Source organism: Bos mutus, chromosome 16, assembly GCF_027580195.1.
Source record: "Bos mutus isolate GX-2022 chromosome 16, NWIPB_WYAK_1.1, whole genome shotgun sequence".
In the NCBI taxonomy this organism is placed as follows: Eukaryota; Metazoa; Chordata; class Mammalia; order Artiodactyla; family Bovidae; genus Bos; species Bos mutus.
In genome coordinates, this window is record NC_091632.1 from 1,646,415 (window position 1) to 1,663,396 (window position 16,982).

The following is a 16,982-nucleotide window of genomic DNA, read 5'->3' on the forward strand; positions in this document are numbered from 1 at the left end:
TTTTCTCCTTTCGGCCTCTGGAGAAGCAGTACCCCTCCCGCTGACTTAGAAGCCTCCTGGGCACTTGCCCCACCACCGGGTCTCCTCCACACACGCTCCACAAACTCCCCCTCTCCCTGACTTTCAGCTCTTCCCCTTAACTGGCTCACTCTCTTCAGCACTTAAACATGTTCAAGCTTCTTCTGGCCTTAGAAAGAAAGAAAGAAGAAACAAAAACCAGAAGCCTACACAGACCCTAATCACCTTGGCTTCCTGTCCTTCAGCTCATGCCCTCTCAGTGCTCCCTTCCCTTCCCAGCCAAGAGCAGAAGACACACGGCGCTTCTCAGGTCTCCATTATTGGCTCCTCAGTTCACTGCCACCTGCCTTCTGCCCCCGGCATTCCACTGGAATGCCCCAGCAATAACGCCCAGGCTCCCCGCTTCCACAGAGGTTTCTATCTGCCCAGACACCGCTGCTGCCCTTGGCTCGTGGAGCATTCCCCTCTTCCCGTGCCCTCGACCCGCTGCCTCCCATGACTCTCTTTCTTCTCGTCTTCCACCGTTGTCCTCCTCTTCCTGTGTCCACCCCTGCAATGCTGGCGTAGGCGTGGGACTCCATCCTCCACTCAGTTGGCTGACACTGGGCAGTCTCGGTCTGTTCCCCACTCACACAAGGTGCGTGCTGGTGGCCCCAGATGAGTCTCTCCCCGCTCAAGTCGCTATGGCCACCCATATCTCAAGCCCAAATGCCCCAAATGAACGACCACATCCGCATTTCCTTCCCACAGCCTTCCCTTTCCTGGTTCCCCACCGCCGTGAACGGCACCACTCAGTCACCCAGGCTAGGCAGCTGATGGTCCTCCTGGATCCTACCTTCCTTTTACCCCCGTCCAGTCACCAAGGCCTGTCCTCTGAGTTCTTCCCAAATCGAGTCCCTCCTGCTATCCTAACTGCTGCCGCCCTAATTAGACCCACACCTTCTCAGCTGGGCTATCGTAAGAGCCTTCTAACAGTCCTTCCTGCTAACCTTTCCCTCTTTACCACTTGCTCCCCAAAGCAGCTTGAGGGTTCTTTCTAAAGTGTAAATCTGATCATCTCACTCTCTGTTTAAACCCCTTCAAAGGCTCTCTATTTGATTCCTTAACAAGGCCTTCATCACCAGCCCACATCTCCCTCCCATCTCCAACCATTCATTACTACCTATTTGATACCTCTGTGATTCTATGCAGTATCTTCCTACTCCAAGGTACCCTTCCCAACTGCCAGTGTTCTTCGCTTATTTGGTTCTAAATGCTCAGACTTTGCTCAGACATCAGGTTCTTCAGGAAGCCTTCTCCGGATCCCCAGGTTGAATTAAGGGCCCTATCTTCATGTCCTCAATATGCTAAGTCCCTTCAGTCATGTCTGACTCTTTGCAACCCTATGGGCTGTAGCCCACCAGGCTCCTCTGTCCAAGGGATTCTCCAGGCAAGAATACTGGAGTGGGTTGCCGTGTCCTCTTCCAAGGGATCTTCCTGACCCAGGGATCAAACCAATGTCTCCTGCATTGGCAGGCAGGTTCTTTACCACTAGTACCACTTGGGAAGCAACTTATATATACCTCAAATATCAGCTTAAATTATTTATCCAAAATTAAATGTGTATGATTCTGTTATCCCCCAACTAAGCTCAAGTTCCAATATCACCTCATTTCCACTGAGAAAAAATGCTCCTGAACTGGAACATAAGGGTAGAGCTTTCTGATGGTAAGAATTTTCAGACACGGAGATAGGTGGTCAGGATACAGATGGATCCTTCCTTGAGGATCCTTCAAAGGAAGGACTGGGCTTCAACTAATAGGACCAGGTTTAGCATCTGTAAATGCAGGTGGGCAAATGGACAAGACCACCGCACAAAATGCCCTCCAGCCCTGGGACTCTTTGATTCTGACCTATTGATTCCCTTCAGTCCTATTGATTTCTCTTGATTCCTCAGAGGACTCCAAAGTTAGCCCTAGAAAGAAAGAGAAGAAAGCCCCAAGGGGGAACTTCCTGGCAGCCCAGTGGTTACAGTTTGGCGCTTTCACTGCTGAGGGCCCAGGTTCAATTCCTGCTCCAGGAACTAAGATCCCAGAAGCTACGTGGTGTGGCCAAGGGAAAAAAAAAATGCCCGAGGGAGATCCAGCAGGCCCAGCTCCTACAGCTCTTTCCAAACTGGAATTCAAATGCAGAAAGCTGAGCTACCCCTCTCTAACCACCAGCCCCCTGGCTCCCGGCCAGGACGCCACCAGGCCAAGCAGAGGAGGCCCAGCCCGCTGACAAGTCTCGTGTCCAGGGCCACACCGGCAGCTGCCTTCCAAAAGTGCGGTGCTCTGCTCACTCTACTGCGGACGGGCATGTGGTGCGCAGGCAGGACCGGGAGAGCCATCCCCCAAGGTGGAGTGAAGGTTCAGAGCTGCAGCAGGCACAGGGGAAATCTAGGGAAAGAGGGAAGGCAGGATCCCAACCACCTGGAGCTAGAGGGAACTGGCTTCCACTGAGAACTCGTTTCTGAATTTCATCCTCCAGGAGGGGTGTGGATACACAAAGTATTTTAAGAATCAGAGTCTCATGTTTCTTGCCTCCCCCATTCTCTTTCCAATTCAGTTCCCTCCCTGCCAAACTCTGCTGGGTTGACAAATTCCCTATTCCTTGAGTCCTCAAGGGCTACTAAGGATTCTGTTTTAAAAAAAGAAGAAGAAAGAAAGAAATATACATGATGTAGGTCCCAGGAAAGAGCTGGGATAGAGGAGGACCAGGGGCTTTGCTACTCTGCAGCTCATCCAGGAAGAGAAGTCAAGGGCCAAGACCACTCTGTCACAAACTGCAAGGAGCACCCAGACACTGTACTCTATGAGACTGACATCGTCTACCACATCAAAGAGAGTGGTGCCCCCTGGAGTTGTGCGCCGTGGTGGCCCCAGCTGTTTTCTCTTCCAGTATCCATCTCTCAGAAAGTAGATGAAAACCATCTGAAAGACCATTTTTAGCCAGTTACCCTTCACCTGCATGCACTCATTATTAACATTTCCCCACATTTGGACACACTTTCTCTGCTTAACATTTGAAAGTAAGATGCAAGCACTTCACTTCTAAATACTTTAGCCTGAATCTCTACAGAAGACCTAGGCCATTCTCTGAGGTAAACACAATGTCAGTTAGCATACCCGCAAAATGTTAACGCTGACCCGATAAAATTACCTAATATAGGGCCCACATTTGAATGTTTGTAATTGCCATCTGGTAAGTTTTTCAAACATACAAATTCCTGGCCCTTCTCCTGGAGGGTTTGATTTAGTGGGGTGAGTCCCTGGACTCTGAACATTTCAAAGACCCTCAGGCAATTCAGATGTGCAGATCTGACACCAAAGACTAAGGTTTCAGAACCACCAGGAGTACAGGAGGGAACTGGGGAAAGGGACCTGGAAGAGCACCAGGCAGTCAGCTGGTGAAGGGAAAGGGGTTTATGGCCAAGCGGGTCGGTGCCAGGGTCTAAGCAGCACCAGGCACCAAACTCAGTTCACACAGCTGCCAACAGATGGCTGGAGGTCAGGGGGGAGGAGGCCGGTCCGAGCAGAGCCACACAATGGTTCAGAGTCAAAGGGTGGGGAGAAAGGAGAGGGCACTCCCTGCAGCGAGCTGACTCTGCGCAGGGCCTGTGCCAGAGAGGGCGGGGCCCCGGGGGCCAGCAGTGACTCCAGCTCTGGGTGGAGAGGGCTTCCTGTTGCCTCGATGGGGGGCATTGTATCAGAACTGCCCTGCTTGGGACAGACTAATGAGCCTGGGTACTCTCCCCACATCCTGGGCCACAGAGTGGAATCTAATGGGTGTTGAGTACCAGCTATGTGCCAGGCGCCATACTAGACCCAAATATTCGGTTGACAATGGCACAATTCCAGGAAGCTTACGATCTAGCAAAGGTGACAGATGTATCATAAATAATTCAATCCCTGCCTGAACCTTGCCCATCTTGGCCCATCTTCACCAAGCAGGGGCAATGGAGAGTTATCAAGAAAGGGTGAAAAATGTGCAGTCTCAAGCCCCTGTCTTCCCTAAGATGACTCAGTTCTAGGGCTGCCCTAGGAGACCTGCCACACCACCTCTTGGGACAGAATGGGTCAAAGGGCTGGAGGCCATTAAGGCTTAATCCCTTTGGCTCACAGAGTTTTCTTTTCTGAGAGGACCCTCCCCCTAGCCACGCCCAACAGCCACACTTATCCAGACCCCCATTCCAGTGGTTCTGCAGCCAGGGACCCATCGCCCACCCCTCAACCCACACCCTGCTGTCCTGCTCCACATCTCCCCGCCCACAGCTCCAACAGGGAAGTCAGTGTGCCCTGTGCCAGGAACCTGACTCCTCCAGCAGGGAGGTATAACCAGAAGTCAAGTAGGTCAGCTCTCCGCCTCAAACAGATATGCAGCCGATCCCTGCTCCCGTAATGAAAACCTACAGGTTTTATACAACTCTACAGGCTGCTTTGAAGTCAGGCCCATCACTGAGTAACACACACCAACAAAGTCTTGCTCATTAACCGTGTTCTCTCGGGGTGGTTCTCACTCAGTTCCAAATGTGGAAGAAAGAGACTTGCACTTTCTTCCTACTCACATAGCCCCTCTCCAGCACCCTCTTAGCCAAATTAAAGCAGTCCCGTGTAGCTCAGTCTTTGCTGCTGGACTTACTTTCCATCTCTCTCTCTCCTGGGCCTACCATGAATTCTCCACCAATCTGAAGCCAAAGTGGACCCAAGAGCCCTAATAAAAGGCTCTCTGGTCCTAAGAGAGCAGAGGGTCAGGAGGCCGTGTGACCCAGTTACATCCGTCAGGTTTGCATTCACAGTCCCCAGTCCCTGCTCAGAAACTGTCTGTGCAGCAGGTTCCATTCAAACACACACACATATGTACACGTGCACACACATGGAATCCCTGGGGCTCAAAGCTCCTGGCACACACCCTGTAGACATGGGGTCTTGGTATTAAGAGAGTCAGGGATGGAAGAGGTGAGGTGGCAGCTCATGGCTCATCTCAAAACTTTCCAAGAGCTGCACTGTTACAGACGGCAGGGCCCGGGACCAGGAGCTGGCAGTCAGCTGAATGGAACATTTGGCAAAAAGGAAAGAAAGGTCTTGGCAGCATGTGAGTTTCTAACCCAGGAACCATCCCAGGAGCCAGAGCAGCCACACCTCCCCTCTGGGCCACGTTTCCCACTTTCTCTGCTGCCTGCCCTCCGCTCCAAGGACCAGTCCTTCTAGTTCAGATCAGTTCCCACCAAAGTGCACTCCAACCTACCTACAAGAGAAAAACCACCTAACGTTTCCAAAATCTAGGAAACCTCAGCCTCTCTGAATCTACTGTAGGCCCCTGAAGCATAAAGGAAGCCCCTCAAGGAAGGGGATATAAGAAAGTGGGTGGAGGTGGGCACGGGGACACAGCAGCCTTTCCCAGTGCCATTTGCTGGCTGCAGCTGAGAGCTCCTGCAAGATTAGACTGTTGCCTGACACCTCCAGCTGAACCTCCAGTCTAGCTTCCCCAGCTCATGCCCGCCGGAATCCAGTTCTCCAGGATTCTTGCGTGGGCTGGGAAAACTCCCTAGAGGAGGCCAGCCCATTAAGCAAAATCCAGAAAGCAGGTCACAGCTGTTCCCATCCAGCCAAGGCACCGAAGTGAGGACCCAACACACCAGCAAGGCTCTGCTCTGCTTGGAGGACTCACTGGAAGGGAGAGATGACAGGTGGTGTCACTCTGGCTCACGGCTCCAGTGCAGACTCCTCAAGTCCTCACAAGCTGGGCAGGGCCAACCCATCAGAGTCTGCAGGGAAGAAGAAGGGAGCGCTGAGCAGCATCGCAAATGACGGCCCATGCCCACAGCAAGAGGATGGGGAAGTATCTCGGGGTAACCACCGAGGCATCAGACTAGCCAGAGTCAACTGAATAACGCCAGTGAGACCATCCTCCACAAGAATGGCATCTTTGCTGCGGATCAACTCTCTGATCTGCAGGGAGTGTCTCCAATTCATTCACTTATAACAATTCTTCAGTTGTTTTCTGGTAGCACCTTTCCTGGACATCTGAAAGGCTGTCTCCCGTCTCCGTGACAGGATCCGCCTGTCTAATAGAAATGAGTCGAATGAGACCCACGAACAGTCAGTGCATTTGCCCCGGCTGTCACCGCAGAGTGGGAAGGGCCCGTGACCCAGTGTGGAGAGGCCACACGGTGCTGTTGGTCCTCAGAAACAAGCCTGCCCCAGCCCCGTGCGCCTCCCCATGAGGACACGCTTGGCACTGATGATGGCCAGAGCCCGGGACGAGAAGCACCTGGGGGCTCGGTCCCCAGAACGAGTCCACAAAGTAGAGAAGGGGAGCCAACAGCCCCCACGCCGTGGTGCCGCCTGTGGGGAGGGGCAGGGCAATGGCTGGAAGCCCGAGCTGAGGAACCAGCGGGCAAGCCAGGCTGTGTGGGCAGCCGACAGCCACCTGCTTGGCTCAGAGAAGGGTGAAAGGAAGTCGAGCGGAAAAAGCCTGAGCCAGTCACCCATGGGAACCTCGGAGGAGTGAAGACCGGCCCCCACGCCGTCCCCAGGGAGCTCCTTCCCGCCCTCTCGGCAGGGGGGCTCTGCAGCTCCCTCCGCCAGCTCTGACCGCCGTCTCTCTGCCACCACAGTCCCTAGCCCAGCAATCCTGACAGGCTGTCTGAATATCTTCCATTAGTGCTAGTTCCCAAATCAAGAAAGTCCCCGATAGGCTGCAGTCACTCCCAGGGGCCCAGAGCCACAGTAGCCACACAAACTGCACACGTCCCCCCCGCACGCTCCCACCCACCACACACCCTCCGACTCACCCCCCCCTCAGCAGCTCCCTGGGGGCAGAAGAAGCCAGCCTAGACGGCTGAGGGGACAGTTCTAGTGCCGCTGGCAAAGAAGCCTAAGAAAAGCAGCAGGAAGTTGAACCCGAAGAAAAGGAAAACGGGGCCCCTAGGTTCCAGGGCCCTTCCCTGTCCACATTCCAGGGTGCGGGGCCAGGCTGGGCCAGCCAGGAAAGCTCACAGGAGGGCGACGCCAGGGAAGGAGACCCCAGACACAGAGCCCTGGAGCGCCTTTGCCCAAACAAACCTGGTCAGCCTCAGCGGCGGCTGGTTATCCCCTCAATCAATGGAGAACCCTGGGGTCCTCACAAACCAGGATGGGCAAGGGAAGGGGTGTCAGTTCCCAAGTGGCCCCCTTCTTTCAGACCAGAAACACACACACACCACACACAAAACACCACCAAACATCTGATACTAATTTATTCAGGAGTGTCAGAGGGACGTCTGTAGTTAAAAAGCAGAGTCTGGGGAGAAGGTGCTCAACCTAAGGGAATCTGGAAGTGGAAAAGGAAATTGCAAGTGGCACTGGAAGAAATTATCCGTGAGAAGGTGGAGGATCAGATCTCTGACACAGCCCTTGCCAGTCCTCCCCCGGTCCCAGCTCCCGACCTCTCCAGGGCACAAGTTCCCCTAAGCACTGTCCAGGAGGCGGCCTGACCCTTTAAGTCACTGACCCCCCGATTCTTGGCCTTGGCTGCTGTTAGCCTGGCCTCACCCCGCAGCCATGAAGTCCCTCTCCCCTCTTCCTGGTAGCAGACCGGAAGGATATCCTGCCCGGGTCAGCCAAGGACACAGAACCCAGGAGGAGACCAAGGGTTCTGTCTCACCAAGGTCAAAGGAGAAACCCCACTGCGGATGCAGGGCCCTAAGAGGGAACTGGGAGATGAGATCCATCCCCAGACGGCCTCCCAGTGTTCAGAATCCCCAAACCACAGTGAAGGGGACACCAGGGAGGGGGCTGGGAAGTAGGCAGAGAGCCTGATGGTGCCTGATTGCAGGGGATCCCAGCCGGGCCTCCCCTCCACCTGGTCACCCCCTACCTAGCCCTGTCACAGTGGAGGCAGCTCCAGTGCCCGGGCCCTACTGGTCCCACCTGACCCTTAGGGCCTCAAAAGCCATGAGTGCAGCTGGAGGCGCTTTTACTCCTGCTTTCTCTCTCCTCTTTTCACCCCAACTCAGGATCCTCAGAAACCTTCCCCGGTCAGCTGTTTCAAACTTGCCTTACTTCTTTTACGCTCTCAGTGTTTCCTAAACATTCTGATGCTGTGTACATGACATGACATTAGAATGGGGCACGAGAACAACACCTTTGTCTTAGATGGTGTTACAACAACCATTCTGCATCTCTGCACATGGAGGAGTCAAGATTTCTTTCCTAAGTAGGAAGTAACCCAGGCGGTGGGGGAGTAGAGGAGGAGTCCTGTCAGTTTCGGCATTGCTCTGTACACGCCCTAATGCCTTTTTCCCATCTCCTGTGTCTGCAGGTCAGGAAGCAACAGTTAGAACTGGACATGGAACAACAGACTGGTTCCAAATAGGAAAAGGAGTATGTCAAGGCTGTATATTGTCACCCTGCTTATTTAACTTCTTTGCAGAATACATGAAACAACAGACTGGTTCCAAATAGGGAAAGGAGTACATCAAGGCTGTATGTTGTCACCCTGCTTATTTAACTTATATGCAGAATACATCATGAGAAACGCTGGGCTGGAAGAAACACAAGCTGGAATCAGGATTGCCGGGAGAAATATCAATAATCTCAGATATGCAGATGACACCACCCTTATGGCAGAAAGTGAAGAGGAACTAAAAAGCCTCTTGATGAAAGTGAAAATGGAGAGTGAAAAAGTTGGTTTAAAGCTCAACGTTCAGAAAACGAAGATCATGGCATCTGGTCCCATCACTTCATGGGAAGTAGATGAGGAAACAGTGGAAACAGTGTCAGACTTTATTTTTGGGGCTCCAAAATCACTGCAGATGGTGATTGCAGCCATGAAATTAAAAGACGCTTACTCCTTGGAAGGAAAGTTATGACCAACCTAGATAGCATATTCAAAAGCAGAGACATTACTTTGCCAACTAAGGTCTGTCTAGTCAAGGCTATGGTTTTTCCAGTGGTCATGTATGGATGTGAGAGTTGGACTGTGGAGAAGGCTGAGTGCCAAAGGATTGATGCTTTTGAACTGTGGTGTTGGAGAAGACTCTTGAGAGTCCCTTGGAGTACAAGGAGGTCCAACCAGTCCATTCTGAAGGAGATCAGCCCTGGACTTCTTTGGAAGGAATGATGCTAAAGCTGAAACTCCAGTACTTTGGCCACCTCATGAGAAGAGTTGACTCACTGGAAAAGACTCTGATGCTGGGAGGGATTGGGGGCAGGAGGAGAAGGGGACGACAGAGGATGAGATGGCTGGATGGCATCACCGACTCGATGGACGTGAGTCTGAGTGAACTCCGGGAGTTGGTGATGGACAGGGAGGCCTGGCGTGCTGCGATTCATGGGGTTGCAAAGAGTCAGACACCACTGAGCACATCATGAGATGTGCAGAGTACATCATGAGAAACGCTGGGCTGTAAGAAGCACAAGCTGGAATCAAGATTGCCCGGAGAAATATCAATAACCTCAGATATGCGAATGACACCACCCTTATGGCAAAAAGTGAAGAGGAACTAAAAAGCCTCTTGATGAAAGTGAAAGAGGAGAGTGAAAAAGTTGGCTTAAAAGTCAACGTTCAGAAAACGAAGATCATGGCATCTGGTCCCATCACTTCATGGGAAATAGATGGGGAAACAGTGGAAACAGTGTCAGACTTTATTTTTCTGGGCTCCAAAATCACTGCAGATGGTGATTGCAGCCGTGAAATTAAAAGACGCTTACTCCTTGGAAGGAAAGTTATGACCAACCTGGACAGCATATTGAACAGCAGAGATATTACCTTGCCAACAAATGTCCATCTAGTCAATGCTATGGTTTTTCCAGTGGTCATGTATGGATGTGAGAGTTGGACTGTGAAGAAAGCTGAGCGCCAAAGAATTGATGCTTTTGAACTGTGGTGTTGGAAAAGACTCTTGAGAGTCCCTTAGACTGCAAGGAGATCCAACCAGTCCATCCTAAAGGAGATCAGTCCTGGGTGTTCATTGGAAGGACTGATGCTAAAGGTGAAACTCCAATACTTTGGCCACCTCATGCGAAGAGTTGACTCATGGGAAAAGACTCTGATGCTGGGAGGGATTGGGGGCAGGAGAAGAAGGGGACGACAGAGGATGAGATGGTTGGATGGCATCACCAACTCGATGGACATGAGTTTGAGTAAACTCTGGGAGTGATGCAAAAGGAGGCCTGGCGTGCTGTGATTCATGGGGTCACAAAGAGTCGGACAGGACTGAGAGACGAAACTGAACTCATGTCCCACTTTGCACAGGAAGTTCCAAGGGAGACAGAGGCCAAGGCTATACCCAGCGTAGGGACTCAGTTGCCCACCTGGTTCAGTGAGGCACACTCACATCCCACCAGCCCCACCGTCATGGAGCCCTTGCTCCTGTGACCCTCACCCAGGGTCTACAATAGGGTAGCAATAGTCAGAGGCTGTTCTCAGCAGAGATTAGCTGCATGCCTGCAGCTGGATGAGAGAAGCCAGAACGTGGCCATATGTGCAGGCACAATGGAGCTAACCATCCATAGCTACCTTGCTGAAACACCATTGCAATGTATGTAAACATTATAAATCCGTCAAATTAGTACCCCAAGGATATGTCCACTGTCCTGCCTGGAGTGAGGTTATCATACTTTATTCTGGTGAAAACAAAGCAAAGGTGGGGGGGGGGTTGTACTAGGGGTTGACAGAGAGGAAGGCTAAGTGAATATGTACATGCATGTTTGCATGCTAAGTCGCTTTAGTCGTGTCTGACTCTGTGCAACCCTATGGACTGTAGCCCGTCAGGCTCCTCTGTCCATAGGATTCTCCAGGCAAGAGTACTAGAGTAGGTTAGGACCTGACAGCTTCTACACACTCCTATACCACAGGGCTCCTAAACAAATAGTTATTACCATCTCCCTAAGTTGTGGGCACTAATCGATCTAATAGTTGTGTAACAATCTGATATATGTTACTAACCTGGTGACTGACTATGCCATAAGGGTCACAGTCAGTGAATAAGGTCAGCAGTTACTCTTCAAGGACTCTAGCACACTAAGGCAACAGCTGATACCCAAATGTGACCCTAGCCTCAATAAGTGAATATAAGTATCAAAGAAATGGAAGGAAGGAAACAGATCTTTCCCCCACCCCCACCCTATCTGGCATTCTGTGCCAGGTATTGTCTTGTTTCATCCTTATAACAATCCTTAAATGTTTATATTATTATCCTTACTTTATGAAAACAGGAAATGAATTGAGTAATTTGCCTAAGGTCACACAAGTAGTAAAAGAGACTAAGTCAAATGGTTATAAATCAATTATACGTCAATAAGCAAATAATAAGGAGAAGGCAATGGCACCCCATTCCAGTACTCTTGCCTGGAAAATCCCATGGACGGAGGAGCCTGGTAGGCTGCAGACCATGGGGTCGAGAAGAGTCGGACAGGACTGAGCGACTTCACTTTCACTTTTCCCTTTCATGCACTGGAGAAGGAAATGGCAACCCACTCCAGTGTTCTTGCCTGGAGAATCCCAGGGATGGGGGAGCCTGGTGGGCTGCCGTCTATGGGGTCGCAGAGTCGGACACGACTGAAGCGACTTAGCAGCAGCAGCAGCAAGCAAATAATAAAATAAAATTTAAAATAAATGAGTAAAAGCTAAACTGAATCTTGTTTGAGGCCAAAATTGTTCGAGATCTTTTTCCCATTCTGTTATGGAGACCCAGGAATATCACATTTTACCAAATGTTCAAGCTGATATTGGTGACTATTCTGGTATACTGCAGTGCCAGGGAATCCTGGAGCTCTGGTCATGTCATTCGTCCAGTGAGAAACTCTGTCTCTTCCCTTCCCCACACCAAGTCCCAGCCCAGTCCCCTGCATGCCCCCCAAAGCGCTGATGGTCATTAACCATTCTCCAGGGCCCCACGCTCTCCCACAAACTGTCACTCATGTGAGTGGCCTCTGGAACACTCCTTCACTCCTGTGAGCGGCCTCTGGAACACGCCTTCGCTCATGCACGTGCCCTCTGGAGCACTCCTTCGCTCACGCGAGCGGCCTCTGGAACATTTCTTCGCTCACGCGAGTGCCCTCTGGAACACTCCTTGGCTGATGCGAGTGCCCTCTGGAACACTCTTTCGCTCACGTGAGCGCCCTCTGGAGAACGCCTTCCCTCAAGCGAGTGGCCTCTGTAACACTCCTTTGCTCATGCGAGCACTCTCTGGAGCCCTCCTTCACTCAGGCGAGAGCCCTCTGGAGCACTCCTTCGCTTAGGCGAGTGCCCTCTGGAACATTCCTTTGCTCACGCGAGTGCCCTCTGGAACACTCCTTCGCTCACGCGAGTGCCCTCTGGAACACTCCTTCGCTCACGCGAGTGCCCTCTGGAACACTCCTTCGCTCACGCAAGTGCCCTCTAGAACACTCCTTCGCTGACGTGAGCGCCCTCTAGAGCACGCCCTCTGGAGCGCCCTCTGGAACCAACTACTTCCCTTATGCAAGTGCCCTCTAGAACACTCCTTCGCTGACGTGAGCGCCCTCTAGAGCACGTCTTCGCTCATGCGAGTGCCCTCTGGAACACTCCTTCCCTTACGCAAGTGCCCTTGGAACACTCCTTCGCGCATGCGAGTGGCCTCTGGAACACTCCTTCGCTCAGGCGAGTGCCCTCTGGAGCCCTCCTTCCCTCACGCGAGCGGCCTCTGGAACACGCCTTCACTCACGTGCGTGCCCTCTGGAACACTCCTTCCCTCACCTGAGTGCCCTCTGGAGCACTCCTTCGCTCATGCGAGCGCCCTCTGGAGCACTCCTTTGTTTATGCGTGTGCCCTCTAGAACACTCTGGCTTGCCCGACCTGCTCTTATGTTAGAGCCTTCTTTCATCTCCTATGACTGAAAGTGACTTTGCTCTCTTTCAAATGTCTGTAAAAATTTTAATGCATCCCGTTGTATTTATATTGTTTGGTATTACCCTACTGGTGATTAGAATAAAAATAACTTGTCCATGTAGGTGGGGCTTCCCTGGTGGCGCAATGGTAAAGAATCCGCCTGCTAATACAGGAGACGCGGGTTTGATCCCTCCGTCAGGAACATACCCTGGAGTTGGAAATGGCAACGCATTCCAGTATTCATGCCTGGGAAATCCTATAGTCCATGGGGTTGCAAGAGTCAGACACAACTTAGTGACTAAAAACAACAACAACAAACATCCATGTATGTGGTTTATAACTACAAAACACTTTATAAATATAAGCCCATTAATCTTAAGGAAAAAATTACCTCCTATTTGTCTTTGTCTTCCCCACAATGCTCAATACAACGCTTTACACACAGGCAGAGTTGTTAAACACGGTGTTCTGAGGGTGCTCTGACCAACCTAGAGAAGAATTATCACTTTCCTGTTGTAGCATCAGGGATTCTGAAGCTGGATAAGGAAGGCAAAATTGTAATTGATTTTTCCAGGTTGATACCCAATAGCATGTATTAGGTTCTCAGAATTCAAGTGTCCCCCAAAATGTTAAGTACTCTAGTCTTAGTTTCTATACTTTTTTAAGAAATGCTGCCTTGGGACAACCATAGGACAACTGACTCATATTGAGCTTACAGAATTACCTCCTACATAAAGCTCATCTGTTCACTTGAGTTTTTTGGAGTATAGTGTGGTTACCCCAAAGTCAGGGACCATGTTGAACTCGTTTATATTCTGAGGGTTTAGCACAAACCTGCTACTGGAAGATGATAAAATTAACTGACCACCACCATCTACTGAGTCCTTGCCATGCATCAGATACTACTCCTGGAAATTCATTTGGTCTGTCTTCTTCCCTGCTGTGCACTCAGGTTCACCATGTGCATTCAATGCATAATGGGTGATGGATGAATAAAAGATAAAATGCAAGCTCCTCCAATGCTGCTGCTGCTGCTAAGTCACCTCAGTCGTGTCCGACTCTGTGCGACCCCAGAGACGGCAGCCCACCAGGCTCCCCCGTCCCTGGGATTCTCCAGGCAAGAACACTGGAGTGGGGTGCCATTTCCTTCTCCAATGCATGCAAGTGAAAAGTGAAAGTGAAGTCGCTCAGTCGTGCCCAACTCTTCACGACCCCATAGACTGCAGCCCACCAGGCTCCTCCGTCCATGGGGTTTTCCAGGCAAGAGTACTGGCCAAATTAAACTACACTTCCTTTACCTCTCTCACCACTTGTTTCACTCCCCATTCCACCCCAACACCTACTCATTGTTCAGATCTCAGCTAACATTTCATTTCCACCAGGAATTCTGACCACCCTAAACGCCTCATTTATGAATTCTTTAAGCATCCCATACTATAGTCTACTCACTCGTCTATGTTCTCTACCCAGCAGTAAGTTCTGGAAGGCTGTATGTGCTAGACACTGAAAGCACCTAAAGTCATTAGTATGCACTCAAAAAACATCTGTGAATGAACAGATGAGCTCTTTTTAAACATTAACTGACAAGCTTCCTTGCCTCTGTGATCACGTCTTCTTCCACAGATGACTTTAAGAAGAACACTTGCTGCTGTCACCTGACTCTTGCGGAAGCCCCATCTCATTCAGAACCTGGGCCTCACTGACATTTTTTCCTCACAGGTGCCTCCAGTGCAGCATAGAAACAACCCAGGTTCTAGAGGCATCTTGACCTACATTCAATCTCTGGCTCTTTTCTCATTAGTTGTACAACCTTAATCTTGGTTTGAATCTAAACCTAAGCTGAACCTCAGTTCTCTCATCTGCAAAGGAGAATGAGACAATTTCATCATCTATTTCCTCCAAGGATTGCAGTGGGGGTGGGAATTAAGGTAAGGTTTGAAAAGCTACAGGAAGACAGACACTCAGTGCTGGAGGCTATTCTTTTTCATCATGCTTTGCTTGGTATTTTTATCATGCCTTGCTTGGTATTTGAACTTTTTCTCAAATGGCTCCTTTTTGCCTTCCTTGTTGGGACCACCTACAATAGCGTAACCAAAATTGCACTTCAGAGAATTGACAACCCTCAGGGAGCCACTCTTTCAAAATCGCTTGTCAGGGAACTATATCCATCTTTTCTTTTAATTTAAAAAAAGAAAAAAAATCTGTCTTCCTGAATTCTAAAGTGTAAATCTGACATCCTAGTTATAATATTTTGGGGGGGGAAATACAGTTGCGTTCTCCCAGGTGCCCATAATATCCAATTTGCAAACAATCTCTCCATTTTGGGTCAGAATTAAATGAGTCCTCCAATGCTCCTCGTACTTTAACTTCTTTTACCCTCTGGAAGACACTCGAGCGTGACAAGTCAGGGATGGGGCAGACACTCTGCTTTCAGAAACACGGGGCCCTCAGAGGTGTCTCAACGGTGGCTGGACACCATCAATCACTCCAGTCTGGGTTCTAGGTTTGGACCTGAGATGAGAAGAGCTCATATCTGTTTCTTCACCTGGCAAGGCAAACTGTACTATCTCCTCGGCTCTCTATCCCGTTCCCCTCACTGTGCCTTCTGGTCTGCTGTCAAGGGTACTAAGCAGACTAAGACAGAAAGAGAGAAAACCTTGGCAGGAGAGGATGCCTCCATGCAAGCTTATTCCTGGTGGGCCTGGGGAACCAGAGTGTGTGAGCAGCTCTCAGGACTGGCACCCACCCACAGGGGGGAGGATGCAGAAATAGAACCTAACCTCTAAGACAGGATCCACGGGTTGAGATTTGGAATGAGGCATTAAACATAGTGGAAAAAACGCCAAGGAGAAAAGAAGCCACTGCCCAGGAAACTAGTCTCGCAGTGACTAGGGTTGGCTGAGGTTAGGAGAGAAAGGTCCAGGATGAAGGGTGTCAAACAATGTTTTCAAAAAGAAGAGTGGCAGGTGCAAAAGTTAAGGAGGAAGGAAAAAAGTTTCCAAAGAGGTAAATGATTTTTGGCCTCTTGTTGAAACACTATGGAGCCTCTGCTAGGTGAGACTTCCTACAGGAAGTTCTCAAGAAGAGGAAGGACGAACTGCTAAAGATCCCTTGTCACAGATTCTATATTCTGCCCCAGGACTATTGGGACTGCTCTCCTCTTCCTCCTCCATACCTTGTGGGCTTCTTCCCCAAAGCTCAAAATATGTTCTGTGTCATTAATCCCTTTAACACTATGGAGATTTGAGGACAGTGAATTCCATCACCGATATCCTGAGAGAAGAAAATTTCCCAGCAACGATAGGGTCAACTGATAGGTACATTCCAAAGTGCTAAAAGACAGGTCCTTTCATTGGTAGTAAAATGATCTGTGGAACAAGTTCCAGCATTGTTAAGAATCGCCTGACCTTGGAAGAGTCATTTCTTTGTAGAGAAATGACTTCCAATTCTAAAACTATATGTGATCCTAGGAAATGCAAGAATTAAGGAGGTGCTATGCTGGACTAGGGCTGGGTGGAGGAAACTTGTCCCCCAGGATCTGTGTCCTTGAGAAGTGAGTTATCTAAGGTATGTCCCAGTCCGGTAGCATCTCACTGGCATTCAAATCAAGGAATCCAGTATGAATGAATTCTGTAACTCTGCTGCTCCTTTCCCAGGACCCAACATCTCCCTCAAAGGGGCACCCAACTTATGAGCACAGGGTCTGGAGAGGGAATGCCCGCTTCAAATCTCTCCTCTGTATTGACTAGCTAGCTGACATCAGTGTGAGCTACAATATTATTTGCCAGCTCAGTACTACCCTAACTATAGACAGCAGTCAGCCTTTGGGGGTGTATATATCCCCCTGATTTCCTAGAAATATCATTAAGTGGACTTTCCTTCTCTCCTAGTTCCCATTCTAGCAACCCTATTTAAAGAGAAATACCCAAAGAATAGTTTACCTGGGCATTGTCACATTACTTTCCCTTAGCCAGAAAAGAAAGTTTCCAGAACATTCTCTATTTCATATCCCTTTCCTCCCATCCCTCTCCCCCATCCCCACCAGCTTTCCCTCCCTCATTAGTGAGACTAAACTCAGATGTATAACCTACTTTTGTATAGCACTCTGTACT

The 16,982-nt window shown here is 50.2% G+C and overlaps 1 protein-coding gene and 1 non-coding gene across 2 annotated transcripts in view; both read right to left on the bottom strand.

Moving 5' to 3' along the window:
* Nucleotides 1-16,982, bottom strand: part of PIK3C2B (phosphatidylinositol-4-phosphate 3-kinase catalytic subunit type 2 beta) — a 72,807-nt gene that overhangs the window by 53,323 nt on the left and 2,502 nt on the right. The gene's annotated exons all lie outside the window — the stretch shown is intronic.
* Nucleotides 10,956-11,085, bottom strand: LOC138991294 (small nucleolar RNA SNORA3/SNORA45 family). The gene has a single exon (XR_011467323.1). It is a non-coding gene; the product is annotated as a small nucleolar RNA SNORA3/SNORA45 family (small nucleolar RNA).